General features: G+C 41.4%; 1 long non-coding RNA gene across 2 annotated transcripts in view; it reads right to left on the bottom strand.

Moving 5' to 3' along the window:
- LOC138162104 (uncharacterized) overlaps positions 1–18,333 on the bottom strand; it is a 60,238-nt gene that overhangs the window by 9,385 nt on the left and 32,520 nt on the right. Inside the window, exon 6 of one of the 2 annotated variants that reach the window (XR_011168548.1) lies at positions 3,435–4,665. The exons of the other annotated variant lie outside the window; for it this stretch is intronic. This is a non-coding gene — a long non-coding RNA (uncharacterized lncRNA). Of the gene's footprint in view, positions 1–3,434; positions 4,666–18,333 lie in introns of those variants that run through there. 2 annotated transcript variants of the gene reach the window in all.

Genomic DNA, 18,333 nt, shown 5'->3' with positions numbered 1-18,333 from the left:
TGATTTTTATTAGCCTCAAGAGAGAGGCAATGTGATATAGTAGTTAGGGCATCAGAAAACCTGGGTTCAAATCCTGCCTGAGATACTTACTACCTATGTGATTGTGGGCAAATCACTTAAGGTTTTTGAACCTCATCTCTCAATCTGTAGAATGAGAGGATTTGACTCAAACTCGAAGCCAGAGGGTCTTAACCTTTTTTTGCATCAAAGACCCCTTTGGCAATCCGGTAAAGCCTATGGACTCCTCAGAGTAATAGTTTCAAATGGATAAAATAAAATACATATGTATAGGTTACAAAGGAAACCAATAATATTTATCAAAATATATATTTTTTAATTCATGATCATGGAACTGGATGAACCGCCCCTGTTCTATGGTCTCTTCCGTCTCTACATTTATGATCCTACGACCTTGGGTGATTCTCCTAACTTTTGTGCCTCAGTTTCTTTTTATTTTAGTCATTTATGACTTTTCATGACCCCATTTGAGGTTTTCTTGGCAAAGTTACTGGAGTGGTTTGCCATCAGATCATAAGCTTCTTATTGTAAAATTCAGATTTAAATTGAAGAAAGTAGGAAAACCATCAGACCTTATAAGTATGATCTAAATAACATCCCTTATAAATGTGAAGTGTAAGTGATGCATAGATTTAAGGGATAGATCTGGCAGCTAGAGTGCCTGAAGAACTATGGACGGAGGTTCACAATATTATACAGGAGGCAGCAACAAAAAACATTCCTAAAAAAAAGAACAAGAAAGCAAAATCTCTGTCTGTTGGAGCTTTATGAGTAACTGAGGAAAGAAGGAATGGGACAAGGAAAAGAGAAAGGGAAAGATATATCCAATTGAATAATGCAGAATTCCTGAGACTATCAAGGAGAGATAAGATTTTCTTAAATGAGCAATGCAAACAAATAGAAGAAAATAACAGAATGAGAAAGACAAGGGATATCTTTGAGAAAATTAGAGATATCAAGGGAAAGTTTCATGCAAAAATGGGCATGATAAAGGACAAAAATTGTTGGGATTTAACAGAAGCAGAAGAGATCAGGAGGTGGCAAGAATGGGGGGGGGGGCAAAAGAACTGTACAAGAGAGATGTCAATGTCACAGATAATCACCACGGTGTAGTTACTTGTCTAGAGTCAGACATCCTGGAGGATGAAGTCAAGTGGGCTTTAGGAAGCATTGCTAACAATAAGGCTAGTGGGAGTGATGGAATTCCAGCTGAGCTATTTAAAATCCTAAAAGATGATGCTGTCAAAGTGCTGCACTCAATATGCCAGCAAATTTGGAAAACTCAACAGTGGCCCCTGGATTGAAAAAGATCAATCCTAGTCCTAATGAAAGGCAATGCCAAGGAATGTTCAAACTATTCACTGCAAGGTCAAATACTGAAGCTGAAGCTTAAAAAGTATGTCCACATAATAAGAAGATGATACTCATTGGAAAAAACAAAAACAAACTCTGATGTGGGGAAAGATTGAAGGCAAAAGGAAAAGAGGACGACAGAGGATGAGATGGATGGATAGCATCATGGAAGCATGAACTTGGATAGACTTTGGGAGATAGTGGAGGACAGAAGGGCCAGGTGTATCGTGGTCTGTGGGGTCACAAAGAGTTGGACAAGATTGAACAAAAAGATTGAATGGCCTCCCAGGACCTTTCTAGTTCTAGATCTCTGAATCTCCAGAAATTATTCCTTCCTCGCTGTCATGTGTCTTTAATCTCTCCCTCTTCACTGTCTTCTTCCCATCTTCCTACGAATATGCTCATATCTTTCAATTCTTCCAAGGTCTTCCTTTGGCTCTTCTACCCCATCCAGCTTCCGTATCATTTCTCTTGTCCTTTCAACAGCCAATTTTCTTGGAATAAAAATTGTCTAAATCTGATTTCTCCCCAGTTTTACCGCACACCCTTTGGTGAGTTCCTTATAATCTGCCTTTTCTCCCTCCTTTGATATACTGCTTTCTCAATGGACATCGTTGTTGTTGTTTAGTCAGTCATGTCTGACTCTTCATGGGCCCTTGGAGTTTTCTTGGCAGAGATACTGGAGGGGTTTGCCATTTCTTTCTCCAGCTCATTTTACAGATGAGTAAACCGAGGCAAAAGGGGTTAAATGACTTGCCCAGGGTCATACAGATAGGAAGTGTCTGAGGCTGGATTTGAACTCGGGTCTTCCTGACTCCAGACCTGGCACTCTATCCTGGGCAACAAAAGTCAAATCCTGTGACACTGTCACACTCCTTGTCTTTCTTAATCTCTGTTGTCTATTCTCCTTTGTTGACTCCTAACTGTCCTCTCTTTATGGATGTTTTTTCTTTGTCTTCGTAGATACCACTACGCTCACTTTTTTGGTTCTAGACTCAATTGCTTCTTTTCTCTTAGTGTTTGGCTCTTCTCCTTGACCAATCAGTATTGACTTTTAATGAGCATGCCTGCAACCCCATTCTGTTCTCTCCCTATGTTTTTCGCCACTGGCAGTCTCATATGTTGCTATTCCTTCAGTTATTATCCCTCTCCAGATAACCTCTATATGAGCAGGACAGCCTAGTGGATACAACCCAGCTTGAGCTGAGTTCAAGTCCCACGTCTATCACATACTGATTGTTACCCTGAATGAGTCACTCAGCCTCTTAGCTATAAGTCACAGAGGAGGTGCTGACCTGAATTGGGAGAGGGCATTTCTTCCTCTGGGAGTTCCCCATAACAGTGACATCATAGGTCCAATCCCATTCCCTAAGCAAATGATTCACATCTTTATCTCTAGTTGTGGGAGAGATACCAAGCTCCAGACAGAATGTCCAGCTGTTTACTGGACATCCTGCTAGCTTACACTTAACATGTTCAAAACAGAGCTTGCTATTTTTTTTATTCCCGATACTGCTCCTTCTTTTGACTTCCCTTTTCCTGTCAATGGCACCCCTGTTCACCCACTCTCTCATGTCTGAAACTGTGGCATTGTCTTTGACTCTCTCCTCTTCCCTCACCTCCCACATCTAGTCAGTCACCAAGTCCTGTTGACTGCCCCCACAATATCTCTCACATCCTTCCTTCTGGGTGACACAGGGGTGCAAATGAGGAAACCTTGTAAAGTGTTACTCTTATGATAATTGTTTGCTTAATGATTGATTTACAAATGCATGTCTTTTTAAACAAATCTTATTTTTATTTGTCTTTCCTTTTTTGAGGCATGAGGTAAGCAATTCAGGTTAAGTGACTTGCCCAGAGTCACACAGGTAGTAAGTATCTGAAGCTGGATTTGAACTCAGGTCCTCCTTACTCCAGGGAAGGTTCTCTATCCACCTTGCCACTTAGCTGCCCCTCGTGTTTCCTTTTTACGTCATATTCCCTTCTGAATGTCTCCCTCCCCTACCCATGGAGACATTTCTTGTAACAAAGCTTGAAAGTCGGGAGTTGGGGGGGAGAGACTAAATTCAGAGAGACCAACCAACCCAGCAATCATGTGTGACGGTATGGGCAGTGGTAATGCCACCTTGGGCTTCTCACTAAATTCATGAAGTCAGTGACTCATTGGATGTCCAGAGGGGTGGCTGTTACCACTCCTAGGGCTTTAAAGGTAAACTTGTGGATAACTAGAATCCCAAGCACTGGTTCATTAGCCCCCACTCCTGTGCTTCTCCTTAACAATCAGCCAGTAGACTCAGATCTTTAGCAAAGGCATTTACTCAAATGGCTTAGCAGAAACAGAGGCCTTTTCCTCTGTAAACAACTCCATAGTCTCACAGGATGATCATATTTTTCACCTTTCCTGTTCCTTTGGAAAGCTTATGTAGATGAGTAACCAGGGACAATAGACTCTAGTCTATCCCCTGGAGGCAACTTCTTGTCATGCCAGCCTCTTCCTAGGCAATGAAGGTATTCAAGCCTTCCATCCTTTATAGAGAGGGCAAAGTCTATTTCTGTATTTTCCCTGAAGGCTTTCCTCTATACTTTTCAAGTCAATTTTTTTTAGCCTCTGAAGCTCTTCAATTTTTGCTAAAGTCTCCGTATATTGTGTATCTTGTCAAAGGGATGGAGGTACATTTTCTCAGCCCCTCTTTGAATCTGAGCTTGGTGGTTGTAACTACATAGAATTCAGTTTTATTTTGAGGCTCTTTCCATTTACATTGTTATAGTCATTGGGAGTATTGGGGTATTCAGAAGGACCAACATGTCTGGTGTGAAGACTGCTCACCCACCTTTGGTGTCCTGTATTTACCCCCAGCTTGTGAAGACTTCTCCTAGAGGAATGGGCAGATGAGAACAATCTGTTCCGATGGCCTTTATGAAAGTAACTAGGGGTGGCTAGGTGGCTCAGTGAATAGAGCACCAGCCCTGGAGTCAGGAGGACCTGAGCTCAAATCTGACCTCAGATACTTAACACAAAAACTAGCCGTGTGACCTTAGGCAAGTCACTTAACCCCAACTGCCCTCCAAAAAGCAAAAAAAAAAAAGTGACTAAGTGCCTGTGGGGCACTTAGAACTTGGTCAGACATTGAAGACCAAAGCCATCCATCACATCCCAGGCCATCACTAGACGGTCTTGACTTTTGTCCCACCTCTGGGCTTTGGTGACTCTTCAAGAGGGATCGGGGCTGATGACTTTGTGCAACTCTGTCTTGCTTCAATCCAGTTCACACATGAGTCAATGTCATCGGTCCTCTTCAGAAACAAAGGACAAACAACCACAATGTAGTCATTAATAATAATATTAATAAGTATTATTTTATAGCATTAGCTGTATTTGCATTGTGTTATCTTACTATATGCCAGACACTGCTAAACACTTCATAATTATTATCTCATCTGTTCTTCACAGCAACCCTGGGAGTAGGTGCTGTTAATATCCTCATTTACAGATTAGGAAACTAAGGTAAATAGAGGTTAAATGACTTGCCCCGGGGTCATTGATTGATTTATGCATATCTAAGTCATTGTCTAAGGTTGGATTTGAACTCAGGTCTTCCTGAATCCAGGCCCAGAGCTTTTTAGTATCCTCTACATATTGTTTTCCTGGGTTCATTGACTTCATTTTGCACCATTTAGTAAGTGTTCCCATGTTCTCTGAATTATTCTTTTGGGTCATTTCTTATCGTTCACTCGTGTCTGACTCTCAATGACCCTATTTGTGGAGCAGTTTGACATTTCCTTCTCTAGCTCATTTGACAGATGAGGAAACTGAGGCAGACAGGGTTAAGAAGACCAGCCCAGGGTCACAGAGCCATTAAATATCTGAGGCCAGATTTGAACTCAGGAAGATGAATCTTCCTAACTCCAGGCCAGGTGCTTCATGCGCTATGGCGCCACCTAGCTGCTCTATCATTTCTTACAGTGCAGTAAAATCACATTATGCTCATCTCCAACAATTTATTTCGCTTCTCCCCAGCTGATGGGCATCAATTTTACTTACAATTCTTTGCTATCTCAAATAGCATGAATTTTTTTTAAGCCAGAAAATTCTGTTTTCCCCAAGACAAGGATTTTTTTTTAAATAAAAAGTTAAAGCACACGTGCCAAAGCTTTGGATGAACGCTAAGGATTACAAAAAAAAAACAAAAACGAAATTAGGACAAAGAGAAAGGTCAAAGAAGGGATAGGACTCTTTCTTGGGATATATAGCATGATGATAATGGACAATGAGAGAAATGAGGATTGTGGTACCATGGGAAGAATACAGAACTTGGAGTCTCCAAACCTGATTCCTAATGCTGATTCTATCTGAGTGACCTTGGACAAGTCATTTTACCCTCTCTGTGGGTCTCCATTTCCTCAACTCTAAGAGGAGATATTTGGCCAAGGTGATTTCTAAAGCACTGTTCAGATCTACATCTATGACCTCATCTTCTATTTTGCTTCTCATTTCTCTGCCAACGATAATGATCTTCAGGCTGAGAAACATAGAACAAGAATGGTTAAGGGGAATTGGAGACTGAAATAGGTGAAGTGGGTTGTGTTGGATGCAAGCCTTGCACTTGGCTATCATAGCAGGGAGGTGGGAGGAGGAGGATGCAGCCCATCTTCCCAGCCTCCATTTGGTTCATCACATACACCTCAGGGTCATGTCACAGTTCCTGATTTGAAGACCACCACTTGTGTGGAAAGAATCCCCAGCAGGACAAGAACCCCAGGTCAAGGGAGGAGCAAATGTGAGTGGGGCCATGTGCAGAGAAAGCCAATGGAAAGTGCCTGGTCTTAGAGCATAGTAGCTGTGATTGGCTCTTCAAATATATACCTCACATGGGAGTCCTTTATGCATGATTCATATGCATGTTCATTCTGCCCACTGATGGTGTGTTTATTTGTGGCAAAGGATGCCCTAACTTTAGGGGAGGAAGTAACTATTGCAAATATCCTCACCAGGCAATTTCATTAAAGTTTGTTTTGCAAAACTAAGGTTTTGAGCTAATTGTATTTGCTGGCCAACTAATGAAAAATTAGATGCATTGGTGGGGGCTTGTGGGCTATCATTCTGAGTGGATGTGGACCCACCAAGGACCAGGAGTCTGGGATGGCTATTTTGTTGACCCCACATATTAGAGGAGGGTGCTACCTGTGACCCCTGAAAAAAGACTCAAAGTAGGAGGGGGAAAGAGGTGGTTCATAGTGATTTGGAAAGAAGTTGAAAAGGAAGAAAAAGAAAAAGTAGACAATGAAAGAGAAATTCAATTCAACCATCACTTATTAAGGTCTTACTAAATGTCAGGGATTGTACTTGGTGCTAGGGGCACTAAAATATACACCCATTGACCCTGATCTGTAGGAACCAACACCCTGACAGTGCAGAGGATAAGGAAGAAAGCAAGAAAAGAAGTAGGGAAAAGGAGGGAGAAGGGACTAAAGGGGAATAACCCAAAGGGCATACTCTTTTGGCATGGAAAGAGACCAACAATCCTAACCATTAGGATGATTGGGTTTCCCCACACGATGTTATCTTTTGGCTTTGCATTCTGGACTGGAGATTGGGCAGCAAACAAATCATAGATATGATCAACAAAGGATTGTCTAAGTGAAACTATAAAGCAGCTATAAAGCTTGGCAATTGTTTAGATTTGGAGAGGCAGGAAGTGGCAGTGGGTTCAAATCCTTCCTTTGCTAATTACCAGCTGTGCGACCTCACCTTTCTTGGTCTCAGTTTTGGCATAATGATGAAACATAACCAATTGTCAACGGACATTTATTAAGTACCTACCAAGGGTGGCACCATGGATAGAATGCTGAGTCTGGAGTCAGGAAGACTCATCTTCCTTAGTTCAAATCTACTCTCAGACACTTACTAGCTATGTGACCCTGGGCAAGTCACAACTTTGTTTGCCTCAGTTTTCTCATCTATCAAACGAGCTAGAGAAGGAAACACAAACCACTTCAGTGTCTCTGCCAAGAAAATCCTACATTGGGTAATGAAGAGTTGCATGGGACTAAAAAGACTGACCATGACATATGCCAGGCAGGGTGCCAAGCATTGAGGATTTTAATAAGAAAAAGAAAGACACTTCTGGCCTTCAAGGAGCTTACAGTCTAAGACAGTACACAAAAGGAAGCTGAAAATGGGAGTGGGGAGCCAGAGGCTTCAGGGAGGGATATTTCCTCATCTGTTTTCCAGAGCTAAAGAATGATCATCAGTTACTCTTCTCACTCTGGAAGCTCATTTCACATCTCTGGTTCCTTCCTCTGATTTCCTGGTTCCTCATCCTAAGGAAAGTGCTCAGGCCAGTCATGTCTTTATTTTTCTCCTCTCAATATTCCTAATTCTCCAGAATTTCTCCACTTTGCCCCCAAGTGGGTACTTTCTCCCTACCCATCTCCCCCTTAATTTTTTTTTTTTTTGTATTGCCTTCCCTTATTAGAATGGAAGCTCTTTGAGAGCAAGGGTTATCTTCCCAGCACTTAGTACAGGGCCTGGTACCTAGTAAGCACTTCAGAAATGGTTAGTTTAATCAAAGGCTAGTTTGGTGACCTTTTTCCTCTTCCTTTTTTTGCTACAAGGGATAGTTTTCTGGGCAGGGGAGAGATACTGACTACCTGTGATCACAGGCGAATCACCATCTCTGTGGGACTTAGTTTTCTTACCTGTAAAATGAGGAAAGTTGACCTATGTGGCCTCTGACGTCCTGTTTGGCTCTAGATCTATGACTCTTTAATATATTTGTAAATAAAGGGAATAATAAAAGCAAAAAGTCTCCCTCCCTCTTTTCTCTGCCTCTCTTCTTCTCTCTGTCTCTGTCATACACACACACACACACACACATACACATAGAGTAAGTACATGTATTTATATGTGTGTATATATCTATCTCTATATATCTTCACCTTTATCTCTATCTTTACCTGTCTCTCCCTTTCTGTGTATTTTTCTGTCTCTCTGTCTCTTGTGTCTCTCTCAGTCTCTCTCTGTCTCTCTCTCTTTCTTGATATCTGTGTATCTGTCTCTGTGTATCTCTGTCTCTCTCATTCTGTTTCTTTGTCTCTCTCTCTATGTCTCTGTCTTTCTCTCTCTCCCACTTTGAGGCAAAGAGAGGCCTCTCTCAGCAGTGCAGGGTATTGACCTTCTCAGTAATGCAAAAAGTGTGATCAATTGGAGAGCCCATGGAGGGTGTGGTTTCCTGGAGGTGGATGAGGGTGGAAAAGATAAGAAGAATCCTTTGGATTTATGTATGTTGATACCTTCCTAAGGCAGGGCAGGGAAAGAGGAATTATAGGAATTTAAGTAAATTTTTTAAACTTTTCACCTCCTTTTATCTATTGTCTTTTCCCATTAGACCTAAAACTCCTTGAGGCAGGAAATGTCTTTTGCTCATTTGTATCTCTGGTGCTTAGCAATACTTAGTAGGTGCTTAATAAATGTTTATTAACTGACTGACTAGTGAACCTCAGAGGAATGATTTGAACTCACAGCCTCTGACTCTCAAGTCAGTTGTTTTTCCACTGTATCATGTGCTCCTGAAGCTCAGTGCAAGGTAGCATGTCTTGGGGAGTGATGGTTGAGTAAGGCCACTTGGTGTTCCAGGAGTCTGATTCCTCCCTTGAATTCTAGAGATCCTTCCAGCTCTAGATCTCTGCCCTATATGTCACTTAAGTTCTCAAGGCCTCAGTTTCTCTATCTGTAAAATGAAGTAGGACTAGATGGCCTCTGAGGTGCCTTCCAGCTTCACGTCTATGATCCATCCATCCTTTTGGAAAGACGCACAATATCCTTCTTTAGCTATAGGGTTTTACCTGGCACCAGCATGAAGATCCAGATTCTCCGATGCATTTGAAAGCTCTTGGAATGTACCCAGCAGTGAGAATCACTGGTAGACCCAAACCTTAGGGAATGAGGCTTCTTCTCTCTCCTATTTCACCAGCGTGTAGCAGGTTTAAAATAACAGCCCTGTACGTGGCCCATGTGGAGTCTGGCAGGCTTTGTGACCCACTACACTAGCTAAGAACGTTGCCAAACTGGTCTCTCTGCTTCCAGGCTCTGCCTTCTCTAATCCAGCCTCCACTCAGCTGCCAAGATAAATCCCATCAGGCACAGGACTCACCCTGCTCCTAAACCTTTGTTCCACTACCCCTAGGACATCAAACACTCTTTACAGTCTGGCTCCTTCCCATCTTTCCAACTTGCTTTCTTTTTTTTTTTTCCTCCCCAACAGTTATTCCATGAGGAACTCCCTGCCCAATGGAGATCTGGGCCTACACTGCATCTCATGGTCTCAGAGAACTGTCCATGGGGTCACTGAAATGTCAAGTAAATCAATCAGGGTCACACAACCATTCTGTGTCAGACACAGGACTTGGATTCAGGTCTTTCTTTCTTTCTTTATTTGCAGGTGAGAAGGAAGGGCAATTGGAGTTAAGTGACTTGCCCAAGGTCACACAGCTAGTAAGTGTTAAGTGTCGGATTTGAACTCAGGTCCTCCTGACTCCAAGATTGGCACTCTATTCACCTAGCTGCCTCCTGATCCAGGTCTTTTTGACTCTGTAGTTGGTTCTCTCTTGTCTAGGCCATGGACTACTCACCAAATCTTTGTTTAAGCCAAATTGGTTTACTCTCCATTCTTCAAACGTGAGCATCTTCCATCTCCATATAATTGCATAAGCTATTCCCAGCAAGTAGCAAGGTGGTGCAGTGGGTAGAACTTTGGGCCTGGAGTTAGGAAGACTCATCTTCTTGAGATCAAATCTGGTCTCGGAGACTTCCTAGTTGTGTGACCCTGAGAAAGTCATTTAACTCTGTTTGCTTCGGTTCCTCATCATAAAATGATCTGTAGAAGGAAGTGACATACCACTCCAGTGTTTCACCAAGAAAACCGCAAATGGGGTTACAAAGAGTCAGACATGAATGTAAAACAGCTGAACAACAAGAATTTCCCATGCCTGGAGTACTCTTCCTCCTTGGCACCATCAAATGGTTCAATGTCAGAAACTGATAGCATTTGATCAGTGGAAATAGCATTAAAGAAGAGACATTGCCAGGGCACCTAGGTGGTGAAGTGAATACAGCACCAGCTCTGAAGTCAGGAGGACCTGAGTTCAAATCTAGCCTCAGACACTTGATACTTACTTAGTCGTGTGACCTTGGGCAAGTCACTTAACCCCAATTGTCCTGCCTTCTCCCCTCCAAAAAGACAAAAAAAAAAAAAGAGAGGTATTACCAATCAATTAAACACCAGCTGCCCCTAAAATTTTTGCTGAACCTAAATTTCTTAACTCTGTAAGTCTGATATTCTTTGTATAGTACTAGCTAGTACCTCCCCTTCTCAGCTTACCTTGTATCTACTCTGTATATAAGGGCACCAAGGTGGCACAGTGGATAGAGCATCAGGCCTGAAGGCCTCAGACACTTGCTAGCTGTGTGACCTTGGGCAAGTCACTTAACCCAGTTTGCCTCAGTTTCCTCATCTGTCAAATGAGCTGCAGAAAGAAATGCAAATCGCATCAGTATCTTTGCCAAGAAAACCTCAAATGGGGTCATGAAGACTTGGACACAACTAAACATCTGTGTATATCTTATATATACCTAGTTGTTTGCATTAGAACGTGAGCTCCTTCAGAACATAGATTGTTTTTGCCTTTTTCCCTATCACCAGTGGCTTAATTCAATGTCCAGCACATAGTAAGTCCTCAATAAATGCGTGTGGACTAACTGGCTGTTGTTAACCGTCTGGCTGCCATCTTTGTCTGCCAAAGTAATGCTGGACATATTGTTTTGCCAGCTCTGTTCCAGACACTCTTTACCTCTATGACGTTTTGCTCAAATTTTCAATGGAATTAAAATGTGAATGTGGCACGGCTTTGTTTTCCAGCTTCGTACTTCCCTGAAGGCAGATGGGCTGAATCAGATGATCCCTTGAAGTCATGCCCAGCTTTCCAATTCAGAGATTCTTATGCCAGGAACAGTTTGAAGAATGAAAATCTAATTAAAAAAATGTTTTATTGATGCCTTTTGTCTTTCTATCACAGCTAATTCTCACCTTATGCTTCCAGATTGAACTATCTTTGTGACAAAAAAAATTAAAAATTAAGCAAAAACATCCACCACAAGAACCAATGTATCAAACCTCCACATCTGCCATGAAGTTTTGTTGCTGTTTTTCAGTCATGTCTGACTCTCTGTGTCCCCATTCTCCAGCTCATTTGACAAATGAGGAAACTGAGGCAAATGTGGTTAAGGGACTTGCCCAGGGTCACACAGTTAGCAAGTGTCTGAGGTCAGGTTTGAACTTAGGTCTTCCTGACTCCAGGTTTGGCACTATCCATTGCACCACCTACTGCATGAAGAAATATATGTCATTATCTTCTCACTTTCTCCCCTTCAGTACAACCCTCACTATTCTGAGTTCATCTTTGTTTTAGTGATCTCTTCATTTAAATTACGTGGAAGTTATTGCAGGACAGTTAGGTGGTGCAGTAGATAGAACTCTGGCCTGAAGCCAGGAGACCTGAGTTAAAATTCAACCTTTACCAGTGGTGTGACCTTAGGCAAGTCACTTAATCTCTGTCTGCCTCAATTTCCTCAGCTGTAAAGTGGGAATGATAATAGCAGCTATCTCAAAAGGTTGTTGTGAGGAACAAATGAGAATATTTGTTAAATACCTAAATATAGTCACAGTGCTATGCACATAGTGGTCACAATAGAAATGTTATACACACACGTATACATGTATATACATGCATGTGCACATGTGTTTGTGTATATATGTATATATACGTACCTACACACATACATACATATATTTCGTTCTTTGGATTCTACTCGCTTTGCTCGGCATCAGTTTATGCAAATCTTCCCACATTCCTCCACATTCCTCGTCTTTGTCATTTCTTACCACACAATGATACTAATCCAATTTTAAAGAATGCTTTTTTTCTATTCTAATTTGCAGAGTTTAAGAATAGTCTCAATTTTAATAGCGCCCTGTTGTTAGCCCAGAGCCCCAGGAGGTGGAAGACTTCTTATGGAATGGCTCAAGCCCTGACATCTCTCCCTGGCTCTGGCTTTAAGGTTCAAGGGGGACAAAGCAGAGAAGGAATCCCCTGGAACCAGGGTTGATCTTCTTAGTCATCCCACCAGGGAAGCCAGCCTATGTACATATATTCCTTTGAAAAGTAAGAATTTTCCTTTCCCCTCTCCAGGCTAATCAAAGTTGGAAGTACTATTTACTCTTTTTAATTTGGCTTAGTTCTAGCAAGGGCTAGTGGCATCTGGATCTCATCCAATATTTTGTAACTTAGGAAAGTCATCTCCAGAGAATTCTCCAAACCTTTACTTTTTTTTTTTTTTTGCTTTTTGGAGAGGGGAAGGTAGGGCAATTGGGGTTAAGTGACTTGCCTAAGATCACGCGGCTAGTTTTGCGTTGTCTGAGGTCATATTTGAACTCAGGTCCTCCTGACTCCAGAGCCAGTGCTCTATTCACTGCACCACCTAGCCGCCCCAAACCTTTACTTCTACTTTCAAAAGATTTGACTTTGCCCTCACTACTCTAGAAAGGGAGTGTCGTTCATGTAAATATATACCATTTACCTAAGCTATCTCACTTGAGCCTCAAAAAAACCCTTCTAAGCTGGGCTATTGTTGTCTGGTCATTTCAGTTGTGTCTGACTCTTCATTTCCCCACTTGGAGTTTATTATTATACTTATTTTATAGATGAGAAAGATGAACTTCAGAAAAGTGAAGTGACTTGCTATGGTCACATAGCTAATAAGCACAAAAGTTAGGATTCGAACCCTCTTTTTCTTGACCCCAGGTCCAGCCCTGTGTCCACTGTGTAGCCTGTCAAGGACAAATTATTTGAAAAAGAGTTGAAGAGGGGCAGCTAGGTGGCACAGTCAATAGAGCAGCAGCCTTGGAGTCAGGAGGACCTGAGTTCAGGTCCAACCTCAGACACTTAACACAAAAAACTATTTGTGTGACCTTGGGCAAGTCACTTAACCCCAATTGCCCTGCCTTCCCCCTCCAAAAAGCAAAAAAAAAAAAAAAAAGACTTGAAGAATTTGAGAAACACTAACTACATTGGTAGCCTTTTATTTTAATTTTTGGACACTGAGTCTTCGTCTCTGCCCCAAGGTTGTAAGTGTAGCGTCCCCTCTCAGGCTGGATCCCACTACTGACCAGCATGTAACTTTGGACCTGTTCCATTTTGGCCAGCCTGATGGTCCTCCCTCCCCTCTGCTCTTGGGGGCTTGCAATATTGATGCTTGTGTTTGTGTGACCCTTACTACTGCTCAGAACTCCAGAGCTCAAGCAATCCACTAGCCTCAGCTAGATTATAGGCATGTGCCATCACAGCTAGCCAGGCTGTTCCTTTCCCTGCCCCCCATCCCCTTTTTTTTAGAGATCACAGCTATAATTTTGTAGCTTCCAGGAAGGAAATACCTTCTGCTAATGCAGAATAGCACCAGCCCTGCTATTAACAGTCTTGGAGAGTTTCCTTGGGCAGGGCATTGAGAAGTTAAGAAACACGGTTTTGTATGTCAGAGATGGACTTGATACCAGGTCTTCTCAACTCCATGGCCAGCTTTCTATTTTCTGCCTCTATGTTGCTTCTATAGACATTATATAAAACCATAGATTTTAGAGGTTGAAGAGATCTCAGAGATCACTTAGTATAACTCTCTCATTTCACAGAGAAGGACACTGAGGCACAGAGAGAGGAAGCAGTTCGCCCATAGTCACACTGGTGGTAGGTAACAGTGGTGGAATTCAAACCCAGATCCTCTGACTTCAAATCAAATGTTCTTTCCCAGGAACCCTGAAAATCATTCCTTTCTTCCCAATCCTGCTCACCATTGTTCTTGCCTTCACAGGAATGTTTAGACTATCATCATTATCAGACTCATTATTATCATATTAAGAGTTACTACAATAATTAAGCCCTGCTCATGCAACACCCTCACCATGATAAAGGATATAGGACACTCAGTTCCAGCTCCCAGAAAGCACTGATTTTGACACAATTTGAATGAGGAAATGTTTACATTTACTTAATATTCTGTGGCTGTGAACAGCCTCAGGCAAGGAAATGACAAAATGAATCCATGCATCAGGAAATGGAGTCCTTGTTTGGGCCTTTTCCAATGATGCCAAGGGAGCTTACTGGGCAGAATATTTTCTATAAACTCTAACAGGGAGGGTGAAAGGTGTGTTCCTGAAAAGGAGACTCACATGGGTAGAAACTGTTGTCTACTTGGATCTGAATGCTCCATCAATCAATCAATTAACATTTATTTAGCACCTACTATGTGCAATGCACTGTTTGATATAAAAAGAGGGAAAAGAAAATTCCTGCCCTCTACGACTTCACAATCCATAAAGTCACTGAAGCAGAAACTTCTGAGCAAGTATAAGCTGAGACGGGCTTGGTTATAGTGGGGGAGGGAAGGCAGTTGTGTTTAGATACAGTAAAGAGAGTGGTTTATATCATGTAAATGAGAGACAGAAACAGACACAGAAAATGAGAAAATTTCCAAAGATCATGAATGGGCAAACAAAGAAAAGGGGGCAAGTTCAGGATAAACTTCAAGGTCTTCTGGGATTCTAGTCTCCAGTAGTGTGCCCCGGGGATCTGTTCTTGACTCTGAACTGTTGAGAATTTTTACCAGTGACTCAGAAAAAGAAGAGGGGTCATGCTTATTGAATTTTCAGATGTCACAATTCTGGAAGAAACACTTCATATACTGCATATCAGAGTTAGAATTTTCAAAAGATCTGCACAGGCGAGAACAATGTTTTTTGATCTTAGGCTGGAGACGTCATTGGTATGGGGAGCTTGTGATAATGACCCTCCCTCTGTCAATGCTCTTCTGCAATTTGTAATTTGAGAGACCCTGAGGAGTTAAGTAACTAGCCAGGATCTCAAGGCTAGTATTCTCAGAGGTAAGACTTGAACCCAGGTCTCCCTGACTCCAAATCTGTTATACCAAACTGCCTTCCTGGGCATGATGAAATTTAAGAGGGATAAATAGAAAGTCTTACTTACCTACAAAATGGGAATCATAATGTCTGTGATAATTTCCTCGCAGGGTCAAATTAGATATGTATAAAGCACTTTGCTTTATTAAATGTGAACTAGTGTTATTACTATAAGGGTTGGGTTGAAACAGGACTGTGGTGGAACCAGCTTGAACTAGCTGGAAAGAGCTGATTGTTAAAATGTCTATGTGAGTATTTACACCTCAGAAAATGGCAAATTGTAAATCACATTTTGGTTTAGTATTTTATTGATTGCCCAGACTTAAGAGAATGATGGAGAAAATGTTAATAATACAGATTAAGTTTTAAATTGTTTCATATGTACATCTCCCCTCTCTTGTCCAGAGAGTCAGTTGTTAAACATTTATCATCATACCCCTAGGTTGATACCACTCCATTTGGCTCTGGTGCCTTGACTAGATGTATATATATATTAAAGCAATTGGGATTAAGTAACTTGCTCAAGGTTACATGGCCAGTTATTTCTGGGTGTGGTGCTAAGTATCTGAGCCCGGATTTGATCCCAGGTCATCCTGACTCTGGGGCCGGTGCTCTTACTCACTGCGCCACCTGGCTGCTCCTGTAAATATTTTTTAATCGAATTGAAACAAGCAGAGCTGAGTATGAATAGAGCCTCTACACTTCCTTGAATCAATGAAAATCATTATGAAAGAGACTAGATCATACCCTAAGAAATTGGCATGAAAGGGAGAAACTATTTCAGAGTGGGGGGGAAAGGAGATTCTGAACATCTAGATTCCTGAAGATGGAGCACATCCAGAGCAAAATCAGGTGTGGCAGAGACAGAAGGTATCAACAAGGAGAGTCATTGATTCTTTAGGCATCTCAGAGTAGAGAGCTCAGGTTGAGAGGAGTCTCAAGAAAAGATCAGTTCTTTCCCATCTTTCCCTCCCAATGCCTTTCTAGTCACAGACACTATAATATAAATATGTGGTTTTGTTCTTCAAATGTTTCCAGTAAACTGAATTTACTCTGACCACGAAAAGGATAGGGATTAACTAGAGACAAATGTAAGGCTAGGCAGAAAGTTCAATCTCTACTTAGGTGTTGGGAAGTTTCCTAACCGGGAGCTCTAGGAGCTAATGTGACAAAAGTCATAATTTTTCATCTAAAATAAACTTCCTAAAACCAAGGAAGAAACCAAGTGGACCTTAGGGGCAATTTTATTGTCTCCTATGCACAAAATGAGCTCATTATTGTAACAGGGTATTAGATTACTAATATTTAATATTAGTGATTTGAGTTCTGGAGAGAGTTGGAGGCTGGAAATAAATATGTGGGAATTATCTGCATTTTTAAGGCCCAGTGTTGGAGTGTTAACCAATCCATTACCCATCCAGCAGGGTATTTAGGTGACTTCCTTTTTCTTTCTTGACTCTACTTATCCTCCTCTCCCATTCCAGTTCTGACTGTCAGAGTAGATATCCATAGAGTACAAGAGATTGCATACAATAAGGGTCCAGGTCCCTCAAGCCAATTCAGTTCAACAAACTTTATACAAGATATTGTGCTAGGTGCAAGGAATACACAGACAAAAACGAAAGCCCCTGGCCTCAAGGGGCTGAGCTCTATCAGAGGAAATAAGGCCTTTCTGAAGGTCTTATTGGGAAGGAAAATACTATTACATTGGAGGCAATATTCTGATCCTAGACTCTAGTGAAAGGGTAAGATTTGTGAATCACCCAACGACCATCTTTGAGGCCAAAGTTATCGTATTTCTCTGTGCTTAAAGGGGTGCAGAGTGAGGGAAGGATATGTCTAAGAACTGATCTATCCATGGACAATAAATAGTATGCTTGCTTTCTGGCACTCTCAGTCTAATTCCTGTATTATGAACTGCTAATTGGTATTTCAAATTGAATGTCCCATACACATCTCAAATTCAACACATCTAAGACTGAATTGATTATCTTCCTCTAAATTTCCTGTTATTGTAGGGGTCATCATACCATCCTTTCAGTCACCAAGGTTCATGACCTTGGTGTCATCTTCTACTCTCCTTCATTACCACATTTGACATTTTTCTCTCTATATACAGTTTTTTACATATATTCCTTTTTCTCCAATCACACAGCCACCACCCTTGCTACTCAAGTTCCTTACCACCCTACATCTGGATTATTGCAGGAGCTCCCTAATTGGTCTCCCTGATTCATGTTTTCTGACCTAGCTGCCACAGTAATTTTCCCAAAGTACAGGCCTAACTACGTCAACCATCCTACTCCATAATCTTCAATGGCTCCCTATTATATTCAAGACCAAATTCCTATTTGGTGTTTAAAGTCCTTCAAAATCTGCCTCCAACTACCTTTCCATTCTTACTCATTATTCCCCTTCATACACTCTAAGGGCTAGCTATATTCACCTACTTTCCTTCCTTCACACATCTTCCATCTCTGTGCCTTTTCACTGGTCATCCTCCATACCTGGAGTACCCTCCTTCCTCATCTCTATTTCTTGGAATCTCTGGTCTTCAAGACTCTACTTTGAGGAGACCTTTCCTGGTTCTCCTATCTGCTAGCACCTTCCCCATGATTGTTTCCTTCTGCCTGTTTTTTCTGTGCTTTGTATATGTATTGTTTGTAGATATTTCTAAAGGAATATGTGGTTCACCCATTAGAATGTTTCCCTTTGTCTTTGTATAGCCTAGTGCTTGGCATGAAGTAGATGTTCCAGAAATAATTGCTTACTTGATTTTTATTTTTTTTATTCTTAATTTAATATTTTTCTTCCAATTCCATATAAAAACTATTTTAATATTTTCCTCAAATTTCGAGTTCCACATTCTTTTTCTCTTTTTCCTCCCCACCTCATCGAGAAGGCAAGCAATTTGGCAGAGGTTATATGTGTATAATGT

The sequence above is a fragment of the Petaurus breviceps genome, unplaced genomic scaffold (genome assembly GCF_028583685.1).
Source record: "Petaurus breviceps papuanus isolate PSGF00001 unplaced genomic scaffold, PetGlider_PUasm1.0 186, whole genome shotgun sequence".
Lineage (NCBI taxonomy): Eukaryota > Metazoa > Chordata > Mammalia > Diprotodontia > Petauridae > Petaurus > Petaurus breviceps.
The sequence above is the reverse complement of the archived record's forward strand: the minus strand, read 5'-3'. Positions and strand labels throughout refer to the sequence as shown.